Source organism: Osmia lignaria, unplaced genomic scaffold, assembly GCF_051020975.1.
Source record: "Osmia lignaria lignaria isolate PbOS001 unplaced genomic scaffold, iyOsmLign1 scaffold0005, whole genome shotgun sequence".
NCBI classification, from domain to species: Eukaryota; Metazoa; Arthropoda; class Insecta; order Hymenoptera; family Megachilidae; genus Osmia; species Osmia lignaria.
The window spans coordinates 16,005,591-16,030,664 of record NW_027478162.1 but is presented as its reverse complement, the minus strand read 5'-3'; positions in this window follow the sequence as shown (position 1 = coordinate 16,030,664).

Genomic DNA, 25,074 nt, shown 5'->3' with positions numbered 1-25,074 from the left:
ATAAATTGTAGGAAACATAATTCTCTACAAAAAAGGTCTCTTAACAGTTTGCCATAGCTCGCTTCGTTTCCGAGATATTTGCAGATATATCTCAAGGGAAGGGGCCTGACGGACATATTTCGAGATATTTCTTCTTCTTGTTGTTCTTCTTCTGCACAGCTAAGCTGGAAGTGGCATTTACAGCTCGCAATAGTGCATAGTTATCTGAAAGAAAGGGGCCACGGTGTTTCTGTATCTCTATTATGTTGGTGCGGCTTCGGAACTTTTAAATATCTTGATATATCTCGAGAACTACGCATCTGATCAAAAAATATCATAGAACATAAAAAGTAGGAAACTTAATTGTCTACAAATAAGGTCTCTTAACATTTTGGCATAGCTCGCTTCGTTTCCGAGATATTTGCAGATTTATCTCAAGGGAAGGGGCCTGACGGACATATTTCGAGATATTTCTTCTTCTTGTTGTTCTTCTTCTGCACAGCTAAGCTGGAAGTGGCATTTGCAGCTCGCAATAGTGCAGAGTTATCGCAAAGAAAGGGGCCACGGTGTGTCTGTATCTCTATTATGTTGGTGCGGCTTCGGAAATTTTAAATATCTTGATATATCTCGAGAACTACGCATCTGATCAAAAAATATCATAGAACATAAATTGTAGGGAACATAATTCTCTACAAAAAAGGTCTCTTAACATTTTGCCATAGCTCGCTTGGTTTCCGAGGTATTTGCAGATTTATCTCAAGTGAAGGGGCCTGACGGACATATTTCGAGATATTTCTTCTTCTTGTTGTTCTTCTTCTGCACAGCTAAGCTGGAAGTGGCATTTGCAGCTCGCAATAGTGCAGAGTTATCTCAAAGAAAGGGGCCACGGTGTTTCTGTACCTCTATTATGTTGGTGCAGCTTCGGAGCTTTTAAATATCTTGATATATCTCGAGAACTACGCATCTGATCAAAAAATATCATACAACATAAAAAGTAGGAAACTTAATTCTCTACAAAAAAGGTCTCTTAACGTTTTGCAATAGCTCGCTTCGTTTCCGAGATATTTGCAGATTTATCTCAAGGGAAGGGGCCTGGCTGACATATTTCGAGATATTTCTTCTTCTTGTTGTTCTTCTTCTGCACAGCTAAACTGGAAGTGGCATTTCCAGCTCGCAATAGTGCAGAGTTATCTCAAAGAAAGGGGCCACGGTGTTTCTGTATCTCTATTATGTTGGTGCGGCTTCGGAACTTTTAAATATTATGATATATCTCGAGAACTACGCATCTGATCAAAAAATATCATAGAACATAAATTGTAGGAAACATAATTCTCTACAAAAAAGGTCTCTTAACATTTTGCCATAGCTCGCATCGTTTCCGAGATATTTGCAGATTTATCTCAAGGGAAGGGGCCTGACGGACATATTTCGAGATATTTCTTCTTCTTGTTGTTCTTCTTCTGCACAGCTAAGCTGGAAGTGACATTTGCAGGTCGCAATAGTGCAGAGTTATCTCAAAGAAAGGGGCCACGGTGTTTCTGTATCTCTATTATGTTGGTGCGGCTTCGGAACTTTTAAATATCTTGATATATCTCGAGAACTACGCGTCTGATCAAAAAATATCATAGAACATAAAAAGTAGGAAACTCAATTCTCTACAAAAAAGTTCTCTTAACATTTTGCAATAGCTCGCTTCGTTTCCGAGATATTTGCAGATTTATCTCAAGGGAAGGGGCCTGACGGACATATTTCGAGATATTTCTTCTTCTTGTTGTTCTTCTTCTGCACAGCTAAACTGGAAGTGGCATTTCCAGCTCACAATAGTGCAGAGTTATCCCAAAGAAAGGGGCCACGGTGTTTCTGTATCTCTATTATGTTGGTGCGGCTTCGGAACTTTTAAATATCTCGATATATCTCGAAAACTACGCTTCTGATCAAAAAATATCATACAACATAAATTGTAGGAAACATAATTCTCTACAAAAAAGGTCTCTTAACAGTTTGCCATAGCTCGCTTCGTTTCCGAGATATTTGCAGATATATCTCAAGGGAAGGGGCCTGACGGACATATTTCGAGATATTTCTTCTTCTTGTTGTTCTTCTTCTGCACAGCTAAGCTGGAAGTGGCATTTACAGCTCGCAATAGTGCATAGTTATCTGAAAGAAAGGGGCCACGGTGTTTCTGTATCTCTATTATGTTGGTGCGGCTTCGGAACTTTTAAATATCTTGATATATCTCGAGAACTACGCATCTGATCAAAAAATATCATAGAACATAAAAAGTAGGAAACTTAATTGTCTACAAATAAGGTCTCTTAACATTTTGGCATAGCTCGCTTCGTTTCCGAGATATTTGCAGATTTATCTCAAGGGAAGGGGCCTGACGGACATATTTCGAGATATTTCTTCTTCTTGTTGTTCTTCTTCTGCACAGCTAAGCTGGAAGTGGCATTTGCAGCTCGCAATAGTGCAGAGTTATCGCAAAGAAAGGGGCCACGGTGTTTCTGTATCTCTATTATGTTGGTGCGGCTTCGGAAATTTTAAATATCTTGATATATCTCGAGAACTACGCATCTGATCAAAAAATATCATAGAACATAAATTGTAGGGAACATAATTCTCTACAAAAAAGGTCTCTTAACATTTTGCCATAGCTCGCTTGGTTTCCGAGGTATTTGCAGATTTATCTCAAGTGAAGGGGCCTGACGGACATATTTCGAGATATTTCTTCTTCTTGTTGTTCTTCTTCTGCACAGCTAAGCTGGAAGTGGCATTTGCAGCTCGCAATAGTGCAGAGTTATCTCAAAGAAAGGGGCCACGGTGTTTCTGTACCTCTATTATGTTGGTGCAGCTTCGGAGCTTTTAAATATCTTGATATATCTCGAGAACTACGCATCTGATCAAAAAATATCATACAACATAAAAAGTAGGAAACTTAATTCTCTACAAAAAAGGTCTCTTAACGTTTTGCAATAGCTCGCTTCGTTTCCGAGATATTTGCAGATTTATCTCAAGGGAAGGGGCCTGGCTGACATATTTCGAGATATTTCTTCTTCTTGTTGTTCTTCTTCTGCACAGCTAAACTGGAAGTGGCATTTCCAGCTCGCAATAGTGCAGAGTTATCTCAAAGAAAGGGGCCACGGTGTTTCTGTATCTCTATTATGTTGGTGCGGCTTCGGAACTTTTAAATATTATGATATATCTCGAGAACTACGCATCTGATCAAAAAATATCATAGAACATAAATTGTAGGAAACATAATTCTCTACAAAAAAGGTCTCTTAACATTTTGCCATAGCTCGCATCGTTTCCGAGATATTTGCAGATTTATCTCAAGGGAAGGGGCCTGACGGACATATTTCGAGATATTTCTTCTTCTTGTTGTTCTTCTTCTGCACAGCTAAGCTGGAAGTGACATTTGCAGGTCGCAATAGTGCAGAGTTATCTCAAAGAAAGGGGCCACGGTGTTTCTGTATCTCTATTATGTTGGTGCGGCTTCGGAACTTTTAAATATCTTGATATATCTCGAGAACTACGCGTCTGATCAAAAAATATCATAGAACATAAAAAGTAGGAAACTCAATTCTCTACAAAAAAGTTCTCTTAACATTTTGCAATAGCTCGCTTCGTTTCCGAGATATTTGCAGATTTATCTCAAGGGAAGGGGCCTGACGGACATATTTCGAGATATTTCTTCTTCTTGTTGTTCTTCTTCTGCACAGCTAAACTGGAAGTGGCATTTCCAGCTCACAATAGTGCAGAGTTATCCCAAAGAAAGGGGCCACGGTGTTTCTGTATCTCTATTATGTTGGTGCGGCTTCGGAACTTTTAAATATCTCGATATATCTCGAAAACTACGCTTCTGATCAAAAAATATCATACAACATAAATTGTATGAAACATAATTCTCTACAAAAAAGGTCTCTTAACAGTTTGCCATAGCTCGCTTCGTTTCCGAGATATTTGCAGATATATCTCAAGGGAAGGGGCCTGACGGACATATTTCGAGATATTTCTTCTTCTTGTTGTTCTTCTTCTGCACAGCTAAGCTGGAAGTGGCATTTACAGCTCGCAATAGTGCATAGTTATCTGAAAGAAAGGGGCCACGGTGTTTCTGTATCTCTATTATGTTGGTGCGGCTTCGGAACTTTTAAATATCTTGATATATCTCGAGAACTACGCATCTGATCAAAAAATATCATAGAACATAAAAAGTAGGAAACTTAATTGTCTACAAATAAGGTCTCTTAACATTTTGGCATAGCTCGCTTCGTTTCCGAGATATTTGCAGATTTATCTCAAGGGAAGGGGCCTGACGGACATATTTCGAGATATTTCTTCTTCTTGTTGTTCTTCTTCTGCACAGCTAAGCTGGAAGTGGCATTTGCAGCTCGCAATAGTGCAGAGTTATCGCAAAGAAAGGGGCCACGGTGTTTCTGTATCTCTATTATGTTGGTGCGGCTTCGGAAATTTTAAATATCTTGATATATCTCGAGAACTACGCATCTGATCAAAAAATATCATAGAACATAAATTGTAGGGAACATAATTCTCTACAAAAAAGGTCTCTTAACATTTTGCCATAGCTCGCTTGGTTTCCGAGGTATTTGCAGATTTATCTCAAGTGAAGGGGCCTGACGGACATATTTCGAGATATTTCTTCTTCTTGTTGTTCTTCTTCTGCACAGCTAAGCTGGAAGTGGCATTTGCAGCTCGCAATAGTGCAGAGTTATCTCAAAGAAAGGGGCCACGGTGTTTCTGTACCTCTATTATGTTGGTGCAGCTTCGGAGCTTTTAAATATCTTGATATATCTCGAGAACTACGCATCTGATCAAAAAATATCATACAACATAAAAAGTAGGAAACTTAATTCTCTACAAAAAAGGTCTCTTAACATTTTGCCATAGCTCGCTTCGTTTCCGAGATATTTGCAGATTTATCTCAAGGGAAGGGGTCTGACGGACATATTTCGAGATATTTCTTCTTCTTGTTGTTCTTCTTCTGCACAGCTAAGCTCGAAGTGGCATTTGCAGCTCGCAATAGTGCAGAGTTATCTCAAAGAAAGGGGCCACGGTGTTTCTGTATCTCTATTATGTTGGTGCGGCTTCGGAACTTTTAAATGTCTTGATATATCTCGAGAACTACGCATCTGATCAAAAAATATCATAGAACATAAAAAGTAGGAAACTTAATTCTGTACAAAAAAGGTCTCTTAACGTTTTGCCATAGCCCGCTTCGTTTCCGAGATATTTGCAGATTTATCTCAAGGGAAGGGGCCTGACGGACATATTTCGAGATATTTCTTCTTCTTGTTGTTCTTCTTCTGCACAGCTAAGCTGGAAGTGGCATTTGCAGCTCGCAATAGTGCAGAGTTATCTCAAAGAAAGAGGCCACGGAGTTTCTGTACCTCTATTATGTTGGTGCGGCTTCGGAAGTTTTAAATATCTCGATATATCTTGAAAACTACGCTACTGATCAAAAAATATCATAGAACATAAAAAGTAGGAAACTTAATTCTCTACAAATAAAGTCTCTTAACATTTTGCCATAGCTCGCTTCGTTTCCGAGATATTTGCAGATTTATCTCGAGGGAAGGGGCCTGACGGACATATTTCGAGATATTTCTTCTTCTTGTTGTTCTTCTTCTGCACAGCTAAGCTGGAAGTGGCATTTGCGGCTCGCACTAGTGCAGAGTTATCTCAAAGAAAGGGGCCACGGTGTTTCTGTATCTCTATTATGTTGGTGCGGCTTCGGAACTTTTAAATATCTTGATATATCTCGAGAACTACGCATCTGATCAAAAAATATCATAAAACATAAAAAGTAGGAAACTTAATTCTCTACAAAAAAGGTATCTTAGCATTTTGCCATAGCTCGCTTCGTTTCCGAGATATTTGCAGATTTATCTCAAGGGAAGGGGCCTGACGGACATATTTTGAGACTTTTCTTCTTCTTGTTGTTCTTCTTCTGCACAGCTAAACTGGAAGTGGCATTTCCAGCTCGCAATACTGCAGAGTTATCTCAAAGAAAGGGGCCACGGTGTTTCTGTATCTCTATTATGTTGGTGCGGCTTCGGAACTTTTAAATATCTTGATATATCTCGAGAACTACGCATCTGATCAAAAAATATCATACAACATAAAAAGTAGGAAACTTAATTCTCTACAAAAAAGGTCTCTTAACATTTTGCCATAGCTCGCTTCGTTTCCGAGATATTTGCAGATTTATCTCAAGAGAAGGGGCCTGACGGACATATTTCGAGATATTTCTTCTTCTTCTTGTTCTTCTTCTGCACAGCTAAGCTGGAAGAGGCATTTGCAGCTCGCAATAGTGCAGAGTTATCTCAAAGAAAGGGGCCACGGTGTTTCTGTATCTCTATTATGTTGGTGCGGCTTCGGAACTTTTAAATATCTTGATATATCTCGAGAACTACGCATCTGATCAAAAAATATCATACAACATGAAAAGTAGGAAACTTAATTCTCTACAAAAAAGGTCTCTTAACGTTTTGCCATAGCTCGCTTCGTTTCCGAGATATTTGCAGATTTATCTCAAGGGAAGGGGCCTGACGGACATATTTTGAGACTTTTCTTCTTCTTGTTGTTCTTCTTCTGCACAGCTAAACTGGAAGTGGCATTTCCAGCTCGCAATACTGCAGAGTTATCTCAAAGAAAGGGGCCACGGTGTTTCTGTATCTCTATTATGTTGGTGCGGCTTCGGAACTTTTAAATATCTTGATATATCTCGAGAACTACGCATCTGATCAAAAAATATCATACAACATAAAAAGTAGGAAACTTAATTCTCTACAAAAAAGGTCTCTTAACATTTTGCCATAGCTCGCTTCGTTTCCGAGATATTTGCAGATTTATCTCAAGAGAAGGGGCCTGACGGACATATTTCGAGATATTTCTTCTTCTTCTTGTTCTTCTTCTGCACAGCTAAGCTGGAAGAGGCATTTGCAGCTCGCAATAGTGCAGAGTTATCTCAAAGAAAGGGGCCACGGTGTTTCTGTATCTCTATTATGTTGGTGCGGCTTCGGAACTTTTAAATATCTTGATATATCTCGAGAACTACGCATCTGATCAAAAAATATCATACAACATAAAAAGTAGGAAACTTAATTCTCTACAAAAAAGGTCTCTTAACGTTTTGCCATAGCTCGCTTCGTTTCCGAGATATTTGCAGATTTATCTCAAGGGAAGGGGCCTGGCGGACATATTTCGAGATATTTCTTCTTCTTGTTGTTCTTCTTCTGCACAGCTAAACTGGAAGTGGCATTTCCAGCTCGCAATAGTGCAGAGTTATCTCAAAGAAAGGGGCCACGGTGTTTCTGTACCTCTATTATGTTGGTGCGGCTTCGGAATTTTTAAATATCTCGATATATCTCGAAAACTACGCTTCTGATCAAAAAATATCATAGAACATAAATTGTAGGAAACATAATTCTCTATAAAAAAGGTCTCTTAAGATTTTGCCATAGCTCGCTTCGTTTCCGAGATATTTGCAGATTTATCTCAAGGGAAGGGGCCTGACGGACATATTTCGAGATATTTCTTCTTCTTGTTGTTCTTCTTCTGCACTGCTAAGCTGGAAGTGGCATTTGCAGGTCGCAATAGTGCAGAGTTATCTCAAAGAAAGGGGCCACGGTGTTTCTGTATCTCTATTATGTTGGTGCGGCTTCGGAACCTTTAAATATCTCGATATATCTCGAAAACTACGCTTCTGATCAAAAAATATCATAGAACTTAAAAAGTAGGAAACGTAATTCTCCACAAAAAACGTCTTTTAACATTTTGCCATAGCTCGGATTGTTTGCGAGATATTTGGAGATTTAGCTCAAGGGAAGGGGCCTGACGTACATATTCCGAGATATTTCTTGATCTTGTTGTGCTTCTTCTGCACAGCTAAGCTGGAACTGGCATTTGCTGCTCGCAAAAGTGCAGAGTTATCTCAAAGAAAGGGGCCACGGTGTTTCTGTATCTCTATTATGTTGGTGCGGCTTCGGAACCTTTAAATATCTCGATATATCTCGAAAACTACGCTTCTGATCAAAAAATATCATAGCACATAAATTGTGGGAAACATAATTCTCTACAAAAAACGTCTCTTAACATTTTGCCATAGCTCGCTTCGTTTCCGAGATATTTGCAGATTTATCTCAAGGGAAGGGGCCTGACGGACATATTTCGAGATATTTCTTCTTCTTGTTGTTCTTCTTCTGCACAGCTAAGCTGGAAGTGGCATTTACAGCTCGCAATAGTGCAGAGTTATCTCAAAGAAAGGGGCCACGGTGTTTCTGTATCTCTATTATGTTGGTGCGGCTTCGGAACTTTTGAATATCTTGATATATCTCGAGAACTACGCATCTGATCAAAAAATATCATAAAACATAAAAAGTAGGAAACTTAATTCTCTACAAAAAAGGTCTCTTAACATTTTGCCATAGCTCGCTTCGTTTCCGAGATATTTGCAGATTTATCTCCAGGGAAGGGGCCTGACGGACATATTTCGAGATATTTCTTCTTCTTGTTGTTCTTCTTCTGCACAGCTAAGCTGGAAGTGGCATTTGCAGCTCGAAATAGTGCAGAGTTATCTCAAAGAAAGGGGCCACGGTGTTTCTGTATCTCTATTATGTTGGTGCGGCTTCGGAACTTTTAAATATCTTGATATATCTCGAGAACTACGCATCTGATCAAAAAATATCATGGAACATAAAAAGTAGGAAACTTAATTCTCTACAAAAAAGGTCTCTTAACATTTTGCCATAGCTCGCTTCGTTTCCGAGATATTTGCAGATTTATCTCCAGGGAAGGGGCCTGACGGACATATTTCGAGATATTTCTTCTTCTTGTTGTTCTTCTTCTGCACAGCTAAGCTGGAACTGGCATTTGCAGCTCGCAGTAGTGCAGAGTTATCTCAAAGAAAGGGGCCACGGTGTTTCTGTATCTCTATTATGTTGGTGCGGCTTCGGAACTTTTAAATATCTTGATATATCTCGAGAACTACGCATCTGATCAAAAAATATCATAGAACATAAAAAGTAGGAAACCTAATTCTCTACAAAAAAGGTCTCTTAACATTTTGCCATAGCTCGCTTCGTTTCCGAGATATTTGCAGATTTATCTCAAGGGAAGGGGCCTGACGGACATATTTCGAGATATTTCTTCTTCTTGTTGTTCTTCTTCTGCACAGCTAAGCTGGAAGTGGCATTTGCGGCTCGCACTAGTGCAGAGTTATCTCAAAGAAAGGGGCCACGGTGTTTCTGAATCTCTATTATGTCGGTGCGGCTTCGGAACTTTTAAATATCTCGATATATCTCGAAAACTACGCTTCTGATCAAAAAATATCATAGAACATAAATTGTAGGAAACATAATTCTCTACAAAAAACGTCTCTTACACATTTTGCCATAGCTCGCTTCGTTTCCGAGATATTTGCAGATTCAGGTCAAAGGAACGGGCCTGACGGACATATTTCGAGATATTTCTTCTTCTTGTTGTTCTTCTTCTGCACAGCTAAGCTGGAAGTGGCATTTACAGCTCGCAATAGTGCAGAGTTATCTCAAAGAAAGGGGCCACGGTGTTTCTGTATCTCTATTATGTTGGTGCGGCTTCGGAACTTTTAAATATGTCGATATATCTCGAAAACTACGCTTCTGATCAAAAAATATCATAGAACATAAATTGTAGGAAACATAATTCTCTACAAAAAAGGTCTCTTAACATTTTGCCATAGCTCGCTTCGTTTCCGAGATATTTGCAGATTTATCTCAAGGGAAGGGGCCTGACGGACATATTTCGAGATATTTCTTCTTCTTGTTGTTCTTCTTCTGCACAGCTAAGCTGGAAGTGGCATTTGCGGCTCGCACTAGTGCTCAGTTATCTCGAAGAAAGGGGCCACGGTGTTTCTGTATCTCTATTATGTTGGTGCGGCTTCGGAACTTTTAAATATCTTGATATATCTCGAGAACTACGCATCTGATCAAAAAATATCATAAAACATAAAAAGTAGGAAACTTAATTCTCTACAAAAAAGGTCTCTTAACATTTTGCCATAGCTCTCTTCGTTTCCGAGATATTTGCAGATTTATCTCCAGGGAAGGGGCCTGACGGACATATTTCGGGATATTTCTTCTTCTTGTTGTTCTTCTTCTGCACAGCTAAGCTGGAAGTGGCATTTGCAGCTCGCAGTAGTGCAGAGTTATCTCAAAGAAAGGGGCCACGGTGTTTCTGTATCTCTATTATGTTGGTGCGGCTTCGGAACTTTTAAATATCTTGATATATCTCGAGAACTACGCATCTGATCAAAAAATATCATAAAACATAAAAAGTAGGAAACTTAATTCTCTACAAAAAAGGTCTCTTAACATTTTGCCATAGCTCTCTTCGTTTCCGAGATATTTGCAGATTTATCTCCAGGGAAGGGGCCTGACGGACATATTTCGGGATATTTCTTCTTCTTGTTGTTCTTCTTCTGCACAGCTAAGCTGGAAGTGGCATTTGCAGCTCGCAGTAGTGCAGAGTTATCTCAAAGAAAGGGGCCACGGTGTTTCTGTATCTCTATTATGTTGGTGCGGCTTCGGAACTTTTAAATATCTTGATATATCTCGAGAACTACGCATCTGAACAAAAAATATCATAGAACATAAAAAGTAGGAAACTTAATTCTCTACAAAAAAGGTCTCTTAACATTTTGCCATAGCTCGCTTCGTTTCCGAGATATTTGCAGATTTATCTCAAGGGAAGGGGCCTGACGGACATATTTCGAGATATTTCTTCTTCTTGTTGTTCTTCTTCTGCACAGCTAAGCTGGAAGTGGCATTTGCGGCTCGCACTAGTGCAGAGTTATCTCAAAGAAAGGGGCCACGGTGTTTCTGTATCTCTATTATGTTGGTGCGGCTTCGGAACTTTTAAATATCTTGATATATCTCGAGAACTACGCATCTGATCAAAAAATATCATAGAACATAAAAAGTAGGAAACTTAATTCTCTACAAAAAAGGTCTCTTAACATTTTGCCATAGCTCGCTTTGTTTCCGAGATATTTGCAGATTTATCTCAAGGGAAGGGGCCTGACGGACATATTTCGAGATATTTCTTCTTCTTGTTGTTCTTCTTCTGCACAGCTAAGCTGGAAGTGGCATTTGCGGCTCGCACTAGTGCAGAGTTATCTCAAAGAAAGGGGCCACGGTGTTTCTGAATCTCTATTATGTCGGTGCGGCTTCGGAACTTTTAAATATCTCGATATATCTCGAAAACTACGCTTCTGATCAAAAAATATCATAGAACATAAATTGTAGGAAACATAATTCTCTACAAAAAACGTCTCTTAACATTTTGCCATAGCTCGCTTCGTTTCCGAGATATTTGCAGATTCAGCTCAAAGGAACGGGCCTGACGGACATATTTCGAGATATTTCTTCTTCTTGTTGTTCTTCTTCTGCACAGCTAAGCTGGAAGTGGCATTTACAGCTCGCAATAGTGCAGAGTTATCTCAAAGAAAGGGGCCACGGTGTTCTGTATCTCTATTATGTTGGTGCGGCTTCGGAACTTTTAAATATCTCGATATATCTCGAAAACTACGCTTCTGATCAAAAAATATCATAGAACATAAATTGTAGGAAACATAATTCTCTACAAAAAAGGTCTCTTAACATTTTGCCATAGCTCGCTTCGTTTCCGAGATATTTGCAGATTTATCTCAAGGGAAGGGGCCTGACGGACATATTTCGAGATATTTCTTCTTCTTGTTGTTCTTCTTCTGCACAGCTAAGCTGGAAGTGGCATTTGCGGCTCGCACTAGTGCTCAGTTATCTCGAAGAAAGGGGCCACGGTGTTTCTGTATCTCTATTATGTTGGTGCGGCTTCGGAACTTTTAAATATCTTGATATATCTCGAGAACTACGCATCTGATCAAAAAATATCATAAAACATAAAAAGTAGGAAACTTAATTCTCTACAAAAAAGGTCTCTTAACATTTTGCCATAGCTCTCTTCGTTTCCGAGATATTTGCAGATTTATCTCCAGGGAAGGGGCCTGACGGACATATTTCGGGATATTTCTTCTTCTTGTTGTTCTTCTTCTGCACAGCTAAGCTGGAAGTGGCATTTGCAGCTCGCAGTAGTGCAGAGTTATCTCAAAGAAAGGGGCCACGGTGTTTCTGTATCTCTATTATGTTGGTGCGGCTTCGGAACTTTTAAATATCTTGATATATCTCGAGAACTACGCATCTGATCAAAAAATATCATAAAACATAAAAAGTAGGAAACTTAATTCTCTACAAAAAAGGTCTCTTAACATTTTGCCATAGCTCTCTTCGTTTCCGAGATATTTGCAGATTTATCTCCAGGGAAGGGGCCTGACGGACATATTTCGGGATATTTCTTCTTCTTGTTGTTCTTCTTCTGCACAGCTAAGCTGGAAGTGGCATTTGCAGCTCGCAGTAGTGCAGAGTTATCTCAAAGAAAGGGGCCACGGTGTTTCTGTATCTCTATTATGTTGGTGCGGCTTCGGAACTTTTAAATATCTTGATATATCTCGAGAACTACGCATCTGAACAAAAAATATCATAGAACATAAAAAGTAGGAAACTTAATTCTCTACAAAAAAGGTCTCTTAACATTTTGCCATAGCTCGCTTCGTTTCCGAGATATTTGCAGATTTATCTCAAGGGAAGGGGCCTGACGGACATATTTCGAGATATTTCTTCTTCTTGTTGTTCTTCTTCTGCACAGCTAAGCTGGAAGTGGCATTTGCGGCTCGCACTAGTGCAGAGTTATCTCAAAGAAAGGGGCCACGGTGTTTCTGTATCTCTATTATGTTGGTGCGGCTTCGGAACTTTTAAATATCTTGATATATCTCGAGAACTACGCATCTGATCAAAAAATATCATAGAACATAAAAAGTAGGAAACTTAATTCTCTACAAAAAAGGTCTCTTAACATTTTGCCATAGCTCGCTTTGTTTCCGAGATATTTGCAGATTTATCTCAAGGGAAGGGGCCTGACGGACATATTTCGAGATATTTCTTCTTCTTGTTGTTCTTCTTCTGCACAGCTAAGCTGGAAGTGGCATTTGCGGCTCGCACTAGTGCAGAGTTATCTCAAAGAAAGGGGCCACGGTGTTTCTGAATCTCTATTATGTTGGTGCGGCTTCGGAACTTTTAAATATCTCGATATATCTCGAAAACTACGCTTCTGATCAAAAAATATCATAGAACATAAATTGTAGGAAACATAATTCTCTACAAAAAACGTCTCTTAACATTTTGCCATAGCTCGCTTCGTTTCCGAGATATTTGCAGATTCAGCTCAAAGGAACGGGCCTGACGGACATGTTTCGAGATATTTCTTCTTCTTGTTGTTCTTCTTCTGCACAGCTAAGCTGGATGTGGCATTTGCAGCTCGCAATAGTGCAGAGTAATCTCAAAGAAAGGGGCCACGGTGTTTCTGTATCTCTATTATGTTGGTGCGGCTTCGGAACTTTTAAATATCTTGATATATCTCGAGAACTACGCATCTGATCAAAAAATACCATAGAACATAAAAAGTAGGAAACTTAATTCTCTACAAAAAAGGTCTCTTAAGATTTTGCCATAGCTCGCTTCGTTTCCGAGATATTTGCAGATTTATCTCAAGGGAAGGGGCCTGACGGACATATTTCGAGATATTTCTTCTTCTTGTTGTTCTTCTTCTGCACAGCTAAGCTGGAAGTGGCATTTGCGGCTCGCACTAGTGCAGAGTTATCTCGAAGAAAGGGGCCACGGTGTTTCTGTATCTCTATTATGTTGGTGCGGCTTCGGAACTTTTAAATATCTCGATATATCTCGACAACTACGCTTCTGATCAAAAAATATCATAGAACATAAATTGTAGGAAACATAATTGTCTACAAAAAAGGTCTCTTAACATTTTGCCATAGCTCGCTTCGTTTCCGAGATATTTGCAGATATATCTCAAGGGAAGGGGCCTGACGGACATATTTCGAGATATTTCTTCTTCTTGTTGTTCTTCTTCTGCACAGCTAAGCTGGAAGTGGCATTTGCGGCTCGCACTAGTGCAGAGTTATCTCAAAGAAAGGGGCCACGGTGTTTCTGTATCTCTATTATGTTGGTGCGGCTTCGGAACTTTTAAATATCTTGATATATCTCGAGAACTACGCATCTGATCAAAAAATATCATAAAACATAAAAAGTAGGAAACTTAATTCTCTACAAAAAAGGTCTCTTAACATTTTGCCATAGCTCGCTTCGTTTCCGAGATATTTGCAGATTTATCTCCAGGGAAGGGGCCTGACGGTCATATTTCGAGATATTTCTTCTTCTTGTTGTTCTTCTTCTGCACAGCTAAGCTGGAAGTGGCATTTGCGGCTCGCACTAGTGCAGAGTTATCTCAAAGAAAGGGGCCACGGTGTTTCTGAATCTCTATTATGTTGGTGCGGCTTCGGAACTTTTAAATATCTCGATATATCTCGAAAACTACGCTTCTGATCAAAAAATATCATAGAACGTAAATTGTAGGAAACATAATTCTCTACAAAAAACGTCTCTTAACATTTTGCCATAGCTCGCTTCGTTTCCGAGATATTTGCAGATTCAGCTCAAAGGAACGGGCCTGACGGACATATTTCGAGATATTTCTTCTTCTTGTTGTTCTTCTTCTGCACAGCTAAGCTGGAAGTGGCATTTACAGCTCGCAATAGTGCAGAGTTATCTCAAAGAAAGGGGCCACGGTGTTTCTGTATCTCTATTATGTTGGTGCGGCTTCGGAACTTTTAAATATCTTGATATATCTCGAGAACTACGCATCTGATCAAAAAATATCATAGAACATAAAAAGTAGGAAACTTAATTCTCTACAAAAAAGGTCTCTTAACATTTTGCCATAGCTCTCTTCGTTTCCGAGATATTTGCAGATATATCTCCAGGGAAGGGGCCTGACGGACATATTTCGAGATATTTCTTCTTCTTGTTGTTCTTCTTCTGCACAGCTAAGCTGGAAGTGGCATTTGCGGCTCGCACTAGTGCAGAGTTATCTCAAAGAAAGGGGCCACGGTGTTTCTGTATCTCTATTATGTTGGTGCGGCTTCGGAACTTTTAAATATCTTGATATATCTCGAGAACTACGCATCTGATCAAAAAATATCATAGAACATAAAAAGTAGGAAACTTAATTCTCTACAAAAAAGGTCTCTTAACATTTTGCCATAGCTCGCTTTGTTTCCGAGATATTTGCAGATTTATCTCAAGGGAAGGGGCCTGACGGACATATTTCGAGATATTTCTTCTTCTTGTTGTTCTTCTTCTGCACAGCTAAGCTGGAAGTGGCATTTGCGGCTCGCACTAGTGCAGAGTTATCTCAAAGAAAGGGGCCACGGTGTTTCTGAATCTCTATTATGTTGGTGCGGCTTCGGAACTTTTAAATATCTCGATATATCTCGAAAACTACGCTTCTGATCAAAAAATATCATAGAACATAAATTGTAGGAAACATAATTCTCTACAAAAAACGTCTCTTAACATTTTGCCATAGCTCGCTTCGTTTCCGAGATATTTGCAGATTCAGCTCAAAGGAACGGGCCTGACGGACATGTTTCGAGATATTTCTTCTTCTTGTTGTTCTTCTTCTGCACAGCTAAGCTGGATGTGGCATTTGCAGCTCGCAATAGTGCAGAGTAATCTCAAAGAAAGGGGCCACGGTGTTTCTGTATCTCTATTATGTTGGTGCGGCTTCGGAACTTTTAAATATCTTGATATATCTCGAGAACTACGCATCTGATCAAAAAATACCATAGAACATAAAAAGTAGGAAACTTAATTCTCTACAAAAAAGGTCTCTTAAGATTTTGCCATAGCTCGCTTCGTTTCCGAGATATTTGCAGATTTATCTCAAGGGAAGGGGCCTGACGGACATATTTCGAGATATTTCTTCTTCTTGTTGTTCTTCTTCTGCACAGCTAAGCTGGAAGTGGCATTTGCGGCTCGCACTAGTGCAGAGTTATCTCGAAGAAAGGGGCCACGGTGTTTCTGTATCTCTATTATGTTGGTGCGGCTTCGGAACTTTTAAATATCTCGATATATCTCGACAACTACGCTTCTGATCAAAAAATATCATAGAACATAAATTGTAGGAAACATAATTGTCTACAAAAAAGGTCTCTTAACATTTTGCCATAGCTCGCTTCGTTTCCGAGATATTTGCAGATATATCTCAAGGGAAGGGGCCTGACGGACATATTTCGAGATATTTCTTCTTCTTGTTGTTCTTCTTCTGCACAGCTAAGCTGGAAGTGGCATTTGCGGCTCGCACTAGTGCAGAGTTATCTCAAAGAAAGGGGCCACGGTGTTTCTGTATCTCTATTATGTTGGTGCGGCTTCGGAACTTTTAAATATCTTGATATATCTCGAGAACTACGCATCTGATCAAAAAATATCATAAAACATAAAAAGTAGGAAACTTAATTCTCTACAAAAAAGGTCTCTTAACATTTTGCCATAGCTCGCTTCGTTTCCGAGATATTTGCAGATTTATCTCCAGGGAAGGGGCCTGACGGTCATATTTCGAGATATTTCTTCTTCTTGTTGTTCTTCTTCTGCACAGCTAAGCTGGAAGTGGCATTTGCGGCTCGCACTAGTGCAGAGTTATCTCAAAGAAAGGGGCCACGGTGTTTCTGAATCTCTATTATGTTGGTGCGGCTTCGGAACTTTTAAATATCTCGATATATCTCGAAAACTACGCTTCTGATCAAAAAATATCATAGAACGTAAATTGTAGGAAACATAATTCTCTACAAAAAACGTCTCTTAACATTTTGCCATAGCTCGCTTCGTTTCCGAGATATTTGCAGATTCAGCTCAAAGGAACGGGCCTGACGGACATATTTCGAGATATTTCTTCTTCTTGTTGTTCTTCTTCTGCACAGCTAAGCTGGAAGTGGCATTTACAGCTCGCAATAGTGCAGAGTTATCTCAAAGAAAGGGGCCACGGTGTTTCTGTATCTCTATTATGTTGGTGCGGCTTCGGAACTTTTAAATATCTTGATATATCTCGAGAACTACGCATCTGATCAAAAAATATCATAGAACATAAAAAGTAGGAAACTTAATTCTCTACAAAAAAGGTCTCTTAACATTTTGCCATAGCTCTCTTCGTTTCCGAGATATTTGCAGATATATCTCCAGGGAAGGGGCCTGACGGACATATTTCGAGATATTTCTTCTTCTTGTTGTTCTTCTTCTGCACAGCTAAGCTGGAAGTGGCATTTGCGGCTCGCACTAGTGCAGAGTTATCTCAAAGAAAGGGGCCACGGTGTTTCTGTATCTCTATTATGTTGGTGCGGCTTCGGAACTTTTAAATATCTTGATATATCTCGAGAACTACGCATCTGATCAAAAAATATCATAGAACATAAAAAGTAGGAAACTTAATTCTCTACAAAAAAGGTCTCTTAACATTTTGCCATAGCTCGCTTTGTTTCCGAGATATTTGCAGATTTATCTCAAGGGAAGGGGCCTGACGGACATATTTCGAGATATTTCTTCTTCTTGTTGTTCTTCTTCTGCACAGCTAAGCTGGAAGTGGCATTTGCGGCTCGCACTAGTGCAGAGTTATCTCAAAGAAAGGGGCCACGGTGTTTCTGAATCTCTATTATGTTGGTGCGGCTTCGGAACTTTTAAATATCTCGATATATCTCGAAAACTACGCTTCTGATCAAAAAATATCATAGAACATAAATTGTAGGAAACATAATTCTCTACAAAAAACGTCTCTTAACATTTTGCCATAGCTCGCTTCGTTTCCGAGATATTTGCAGATTCAGCTCAAAGGAACGGGCCTGACGGACATGTTTCGAGATATTTCTTCTTCTTGTTGTTCTTCTTCTGCACAGCTAAGCTGGATGTGGCATTTGCAGCTCGCAATAGTGCAGAGTAATCTCAAAGAAAGGGGCCACGGTGTTTCTGTATCTCTATTATGTTGGTGCGGCTTCGGAACTTTTAAATATCTTGATATATCTCGAGAACTACGCATCTGATCAAAAAATACCATAGAGCATAAAAAGTAGGAAACTTAATTCTCTACAAAAAAGGTCTCTTAAGATTTTGCCATAGCTCGCTTCGTTTCCGAGATATTTGCAGATTTATCTCAAGGGAAGGGGCCTGACGGACATATTTCGAGATATTTCTTCTTCTTGTTGTTCTTCTTCTGCACAGCTAAGCTGGAAGTGGCATTTGCGGCTCGCACTAGTGCAGAGTTATCTCGAAGAAAGGGGCCACGGTGTTTCTGTATCTCTATTATGTTGGTGCGGCTTCGGAACTTTTAAATATCTCGATATATCTCGACAACTACGCTTCTGATCAAAAAATATCATAGAACATAAATTGTAGGAAACATAATTGTCTACAAAAAAGGTCTCTTAACATTTTGCCATAGCTCGCTTCGTTTCCGAGATATTTGCAGATATATCTCAAGGGAAGGGGCCTGACGGACATATTTCGAGATATTTCTTCTTCTTGTTGTTCTTCTTCTGCACAGCTAAGCTGGAAGTGGCATTTGCGGCTCGCACTAGTGCAGAGTTATCTCAAAGAAAGGGGCCACGGTGTTTCTGTATCTCTATTATGTTGGTGCGGCTTCGGAACTTTTAAATATCTTGATATATCTCGAGAACTACGCATCTGATCAAAAAATATCATAAAACATAAAAAGTAGGAAACTTAATTCTCTACAAAAAAGGTCTCTTAACATTTTGCCATAGCTCGCTTCGTTTCCGAGATATTTGCAGATTTATCTCCAGGGAAGGGGCCTGACGGTCATATTTCGAGATATTTCTTCTTCTTGTTGTTCTTCTTCTGCACAGCTAAGCTGGAAGTGGCATTTGCGGCTCGCACTAGTGCAGAGTTATCTCAAAGAAAGGGGCCACGGTGTTTCTGAATCTCTATTATGTTGGTGCGGCTTCGGAACTTTTAAATATCTCGATATATCTCGAAAACTACGCTTCTGATCAAAAAATATCATAGAACGTAAATTGTAGGAAACATAATTCTCTACAAAAAACGTCTCTTAACATTTTGCCATAGCTCGCTTCGTTTCCGAGATATTTGCAGATTCAGCTCAAAGGAACGGGCCTGACGGACATATTTCGAGATATTTCTTCTTCTTGTTGTTCTTCTTCTGCACAGCTAAGCTGGAAGTGGCATTTACAGCTCGCAATAGTGCAGAGTTATCTCAAAGAAAGGGGCCACGGTGTTTCTGTATCTCTATTATGTTGGTGCGGCTTCGGAACTTTTAAATATCTTGATATATCTCGAGAACTACGCATCTGATCAAAAAATATCATAGAACATAAAAAGTAGGAAACTTAATTCTCTACAAAAAAGGTCTCTTAACATTTTGCCATAGCTCTCTTCGTTTCCGAGATATTTGCAGATATATCTCCAGGGAAGGGGCCTGACGGACATATTTCGAGATATTTCTTCTTCTTGTTGTTCTTCTTCTGCACATCTAAGCTGGAACTGGCATTTGCAGCTCGCAGTAGTGCAGAGTTATCTCAAAGAAAGGGGCCACGGTGTTTCTGTATCTCTATTATGTTGGTGCGGCTTCGGAACTTTTAAATATCTTGATATATCTCGAGAACTACGCATCTGATCAAAAAATATCATAGAACATAAAAAGTAGGAAACTTAATTCTCTACAAAAAAGGTCTCTTAACATTTTGCCATAGCTCGCTTCGTTTCCGAGATATTTGCAGATTTATCTCCAGGGAAGGGGCCTGACGGACATATTTCGAGATATTTCTTCTTCTTGTTGTTCTTCTTCTGCACAGCTAAGCTGGAAGTGGCATTTACAGCTCGCAATAGTGCAGAGTTATCTCAAAGAAAGGGGCCACGGTGTTTCTGTATCTCTATTATGTTGGTGCGGCTTCGGAACTTTTAAATATCTCGATATATCTCGAAAACTACGCTTCTGATCAAAAAATATCATAGAACATAAATTGTAGGAAACATAATTCTCTACAAAAAACTTCTCTTAACATTTTGCCATAGCTCGCTTCGTTTCCGAGATATTTGCAGATTCAGCTCAAAGGAACGGGCCTGACGGACATGTTTCGAGATATTTCTTCTTCTTGTTGTTCTTCTTCTGCACAGCTAAGCTGGAAGTGGCATTTGCAGCTCGCAATAGTGCAGAGTAATCTCAAAGAAAGGGGCCACGGTGTTTCTGTATCTCTATTATGTTGGTGCGGCTTCGGAACTTTTAAATATCTCGATATATCTCGAAAACTACGCTTCTGATCAAAAAATATCATAGAACATAAATTGTAGGAAACATAATTCTCTACAAAAAACGTCTCTTAACATTTTGCCATAGCTCGCTTCGTTTCCGAGATATTTGCAGATTCAGCTCAAAGGAACGGGCCTGACGGACATGTTTCGAGATATTTCTTCTTCTTGTTGTTCTTCTTCTGCACAGCTAAGCTGGAAGTGGCATTTGCAGCTCGCAATAGTGCAGAGTAATCTCAAAGAAAGGGGCCACGGTGTTTCTGTATCTCTATTATGTTGGTGCGGCTTCGGAGCTTTTAAATATCTTGATATATCTCGAGAACTACGCATCTGATCAAAAAATACCATAGAACATAAAAAGTAGGAAACTTAATTCTCTACAAAAAAGGTCTCTTAAGATTTTGCCATAGCTCGCTTCGTTTCCGAGATATTTGCAGATTTATCTCAAGGGAAGGGGCCTGACGGACATATTTCGAGATATTTCTTCTTCTTGTTGTTCTTCTTCTGCACAGCTAAGCTGGAAGTGGCATTTGCGGCTCGCACTAGTGCAGAGTTATCTCGAAGAAAGGGGCCACGGTGTTTCTGTATCTCTATTATGTTGGTGCGGCTTCGGAACTTTTAAATATCTCGATATATCTCGACAACTACGCTTCTGATCAAAAAATATCATAGAACATAAATTGTAGGAAACATAATTCTCTACAAAAAAGGTCTCTTAACATTTTGCCATAGCTCGCTTCGTTTCCGAGATATTTGCAGATATATCTCAAGGGAAGGGGCCTGACGGACATATTTCGAGATATTTCTTCTTCTTGTTGTTCTTCTTCTGCACAGCTAAGCTGGAAGTGGCATTTACAGCTCGCAATAGTGCAGAGTTATCTCAAAGAAAGGGGCCACGGTGTTTCTGTATCTCTATTATGTTGGTGCGGCTTCGGAACTTTTAAATATCTTGATATATCTCGAGATCTACGGATCTGATCAAAAAATATCATAAAACATAAAAAGTAGGAAACTTAATTCTCTACAAAAAAGGTCTCTTAACATTTTGCCATAGCTCGCTTCGTTTCCGAGATATTTGCAGATTTATCTCCAGGGAAGGGGCCTGACGGACATATTTCGAGATATTTCTTCTTCTTGTTGTTCTTCTTCTGCACAGCTAAGCTGGAAGTGGCATTTGCAGCTCGCAGTAGTGCAGAGTTATCTCAAAGAAAGGGGCCACGGTGTTTCTGTATCTCTATTATGTTGGTGCGGCTTCGGAACTTTTAAATATCTTGATATATCTCGAGAACTACGCATCTGAACAAAAAATATCATAGAACATAAAAAGTAGGAAACTTAATTCTCTACAAAAAAGGTCTCTTAACATTTTGCCATAGCTCGCTTCGTTTCCGAGATATTTGCAGATTTATCTCAAGGGAAGGGGCCTGACGGACATATTTCGAGATATTTCTTCTTCTTGTTGTTCTTCTTCTGCACAGCTAAGCTGGAAGTGGCATTTGCGGCTCGCACTAGTGCAGAGTTATCTCAAAGAAAGGGGCCACGGTGTTTCTGAATCTCTATTATGTTGGTGCGGCTTCGGAGCTTTTAAATATCTTGATATATCTCGAGAACTACGCATCTGATCAAAAAATACCATAGAACATAAAAAGTAGGAAACTTAATTCTCTACAAAAAAGGTCTCTTAAGATTTTGCCATAGCTCGCTTCGTTTCCGAGATATTTGCAGATTTATCTCAAGGGAAGGGGCCTGACGGACATATTTCGAGATATTTCTTCTTCTTGTTGTTCTTCTTCTGCACAGCTAAGCTGGAAGTGGCATTTGCGGCTCGCACTAGTGCAGAGTTATCTCGAAGAAAGGGGCCACGGTGTTTCTGTATCTCTATTATGTTGGTGCGGCTTCGGAACTTTTAAATATCTCGATATATCTCGACAACTACGCTTCTGATCAAAAAATATCATAGAACATAAATTGTAGGAAACATAATTCTCTACAAAAAAGGTCTCTTAACATTTTGCCATAGCTCGCTTCGTTTCCGAGATATTTGCAGATATATCTCAAGGGAAGGGGCCTGACGGACATATTTCGAGATATTTCTTCTTCTTGTTGTTCTTCTTCTGCACAGCTAAGCTGGAAGTGGCATTTACAGCTCGCAATAGTGCAGAGTTATCTCAAAGAAAGGGGCCACGGTGTTTCTGTATCTCTATTATGTTGGTGCGGCTTCGGAACTTTTAAATATCTTGATATATCTCGAGAACTACGGATCTGATCAAAAAATATCATAAAACATAAAAAGTAGGAAACTTAATTCTCTACAAAAAAGGTCTCTTAACATTTTGCCATAGCTCGCTTCGTTTCCGAGATATTTGCAGATTTATCTCCAGGGAAGGGGCCTGACGGACATATTTCGAGATATTTCTTCTTCTTGTTGTTCTTCTTCTGCACAGCTAAGCTGGAAGTGGCATTTGCAGCTCGCAATAGTGCAGAGTTATCTCAAAGAGAGGAGCCACGGTGTTTCTGTATCTCTATTATGTTGGTGCGGCTTCGGAACTTTTAAATATCTCGATATATCTCGAAAACTACGCATCTGATCAAAAAATATCATAGAACATAAAAAGTAGGAAACTTAATTCTCTACAAAAAAGGTCTCTTAACATTTTGCCATAGCTCGCTTCGTTTCCGAGATATTTGCAGATTTATCTCAAGGGAAGGGGCCTGACGGACATATTTCGAGATATTTCTTCTTCTTGTTGTTCTTCTTCTGCACAGCTAAGCTGGAAGTGGCATTTGCGGCTCGCACTAGTGCAGAGTTATCTCGAAGAAAGGGGCCACGGTGTTTCTGTATCTCTATTATGTTGGTGCGGCTTCGGAACTTTTAAATATCTTGATATATCTCGAGAACTACGCATCTGATCAAAAAATATCATAGAATATAAAAAGTAGGAAACTTAATTCTCTACAAAAAAGGTCTCTTAACATTTTGCCATAGCTCGCTTCGTTTCCGAGATATTTGCAGATTTATCTCAAGGGAAGGGGCCTGACGGACATATTTCGAGATATTTATTCTTCTTGTTGTTCTTCCTCTGCACAGCTAAGCTGGAAGTGGCATTTGCAGCTCGCAATAGTGCAGAGTAATCTCAAAGAAAGGGGCCACGGTGTTTCTGTATCTCTATTATGTTGGTGCGGCTTCGGAACTTTTAAATATCTTGATATATCTCGAGAACTACGCATCTGATCAAAAAATATCATAGAACATAAAAAGTAGGAAACTTAATTCTCTACAAAAAAGGTCTCTTAACATTTTGCCATAGCTCGCTTCGTTTCCGAGATATTTGCAGATTTATCTCAAGGGAAGGGGCCTGACGGACATATTTCGAGATATTTCTTCTTCTTGTTGTTCTGCTTCTGCACAGCTAAGCTGGAAGTGGCATTTGCGGCTCGCACTAGTGCAGAGTTATCTCGAAGAAAGGGGCCACGGTGTTTCTGTATCTCTATTATGTTGGTGCGGCTTCGGAACTTTTAAATATCTTGATATATCTCGAGAACTACGCATCTGATCAAAAAATATCATAGAACATAAAAAGTAGGAAACTTAATTCTCTACAAAAAAGGTCTCTTAACATTTTGCCATAGCTCGCTTCGTTTCCGAGATATTTGCAGATTTATCTCAAGGGAAGGGGCCTGACGGACATATTTCGAGATATTTCTTCTTCTTGTTGTTCTTCTTCTGCACAGCTAAGCTGGAAGTGGCATTTGCAGCTCGCAATAGTGCAGAGTTATCTCAAAGAAGGGGGCCACGGTGTTTCTGTATCTCTATTATGTTGGTGCGGCTTCGGAACTTTTAAATATCTTGATATATCTCGAGAACTACGCATCTGATCAAAAAATATCATAGAAGATAAACAGTAGGAAACTTAATTCTCTACAAAAAAGGTCTCTTAACATTTTGCCATAGCTCGCTTCGTTTCCGAGATATTTGCAGATTTATCGCAAGGGAAGGGGCCTGACGGACATATTTCGAGATATTTCTTCTTCTTGTTGTTCTTCTTCTGCACAGCTAAGCTGGAAGTGGCATTTGCGGCTCGCACTAGTGCAGAGTTATCTCAAAGAAAGGGGCCACGGTGTTTCTGTATCTCTATTATGTTGGTGCGGCTTCGGAACTTTTAAATATCTTGATATATCTCGAGAACTACGCATCTGATCAAAAAATATCATAGAACATAAAAAGTAGGAAACTTAATTCTCTACAAAAAAGGTCTCTTAACATTTTGCCATAGCTCGCTTCGTTTCCGAGATATTTGCAGATTTATCTCAAGGGAAGGGGCCTAACGGACATATTTCGAGATATTTCTTCTTCTTGTTGTTCTTCTTCTGCACAGCTAAGCTGGAAGTGGCATTTGCGGCTCGCACTACTGCAGAGTTATCTCAAAGAAAGGGGCCACGGTGTTTCTGTATCTCTATTATGTTGGTGCGGCTTCGGAACTTTTAAATATCTCGATATATCTCGAAAACTACGCTTCTGATCAAAAAATATCATAGCACATAAATTGTAGGAAACATAATTCTTTACAAAAAACGTCTCTTAACATTTTGCCATAGCTCACTTCGTTTCCGAGATATTTGCAGATTTATCTCAAGGGAAGGGGCCTGACGGACATATTTCGAGATATTTCTTCTTCTTGTTGTTCTTCTTCTGCACAGCTAAGCTGGAAGTGGCATTTGCGGCTCGCACTAGTGCAGAGTTATCTCAAAGAAAGGGGCCACGGTGTTTCTGTATCTCTATTATGTTGGTGCGGCTTCGGAACTTTTAAATATCTCGATA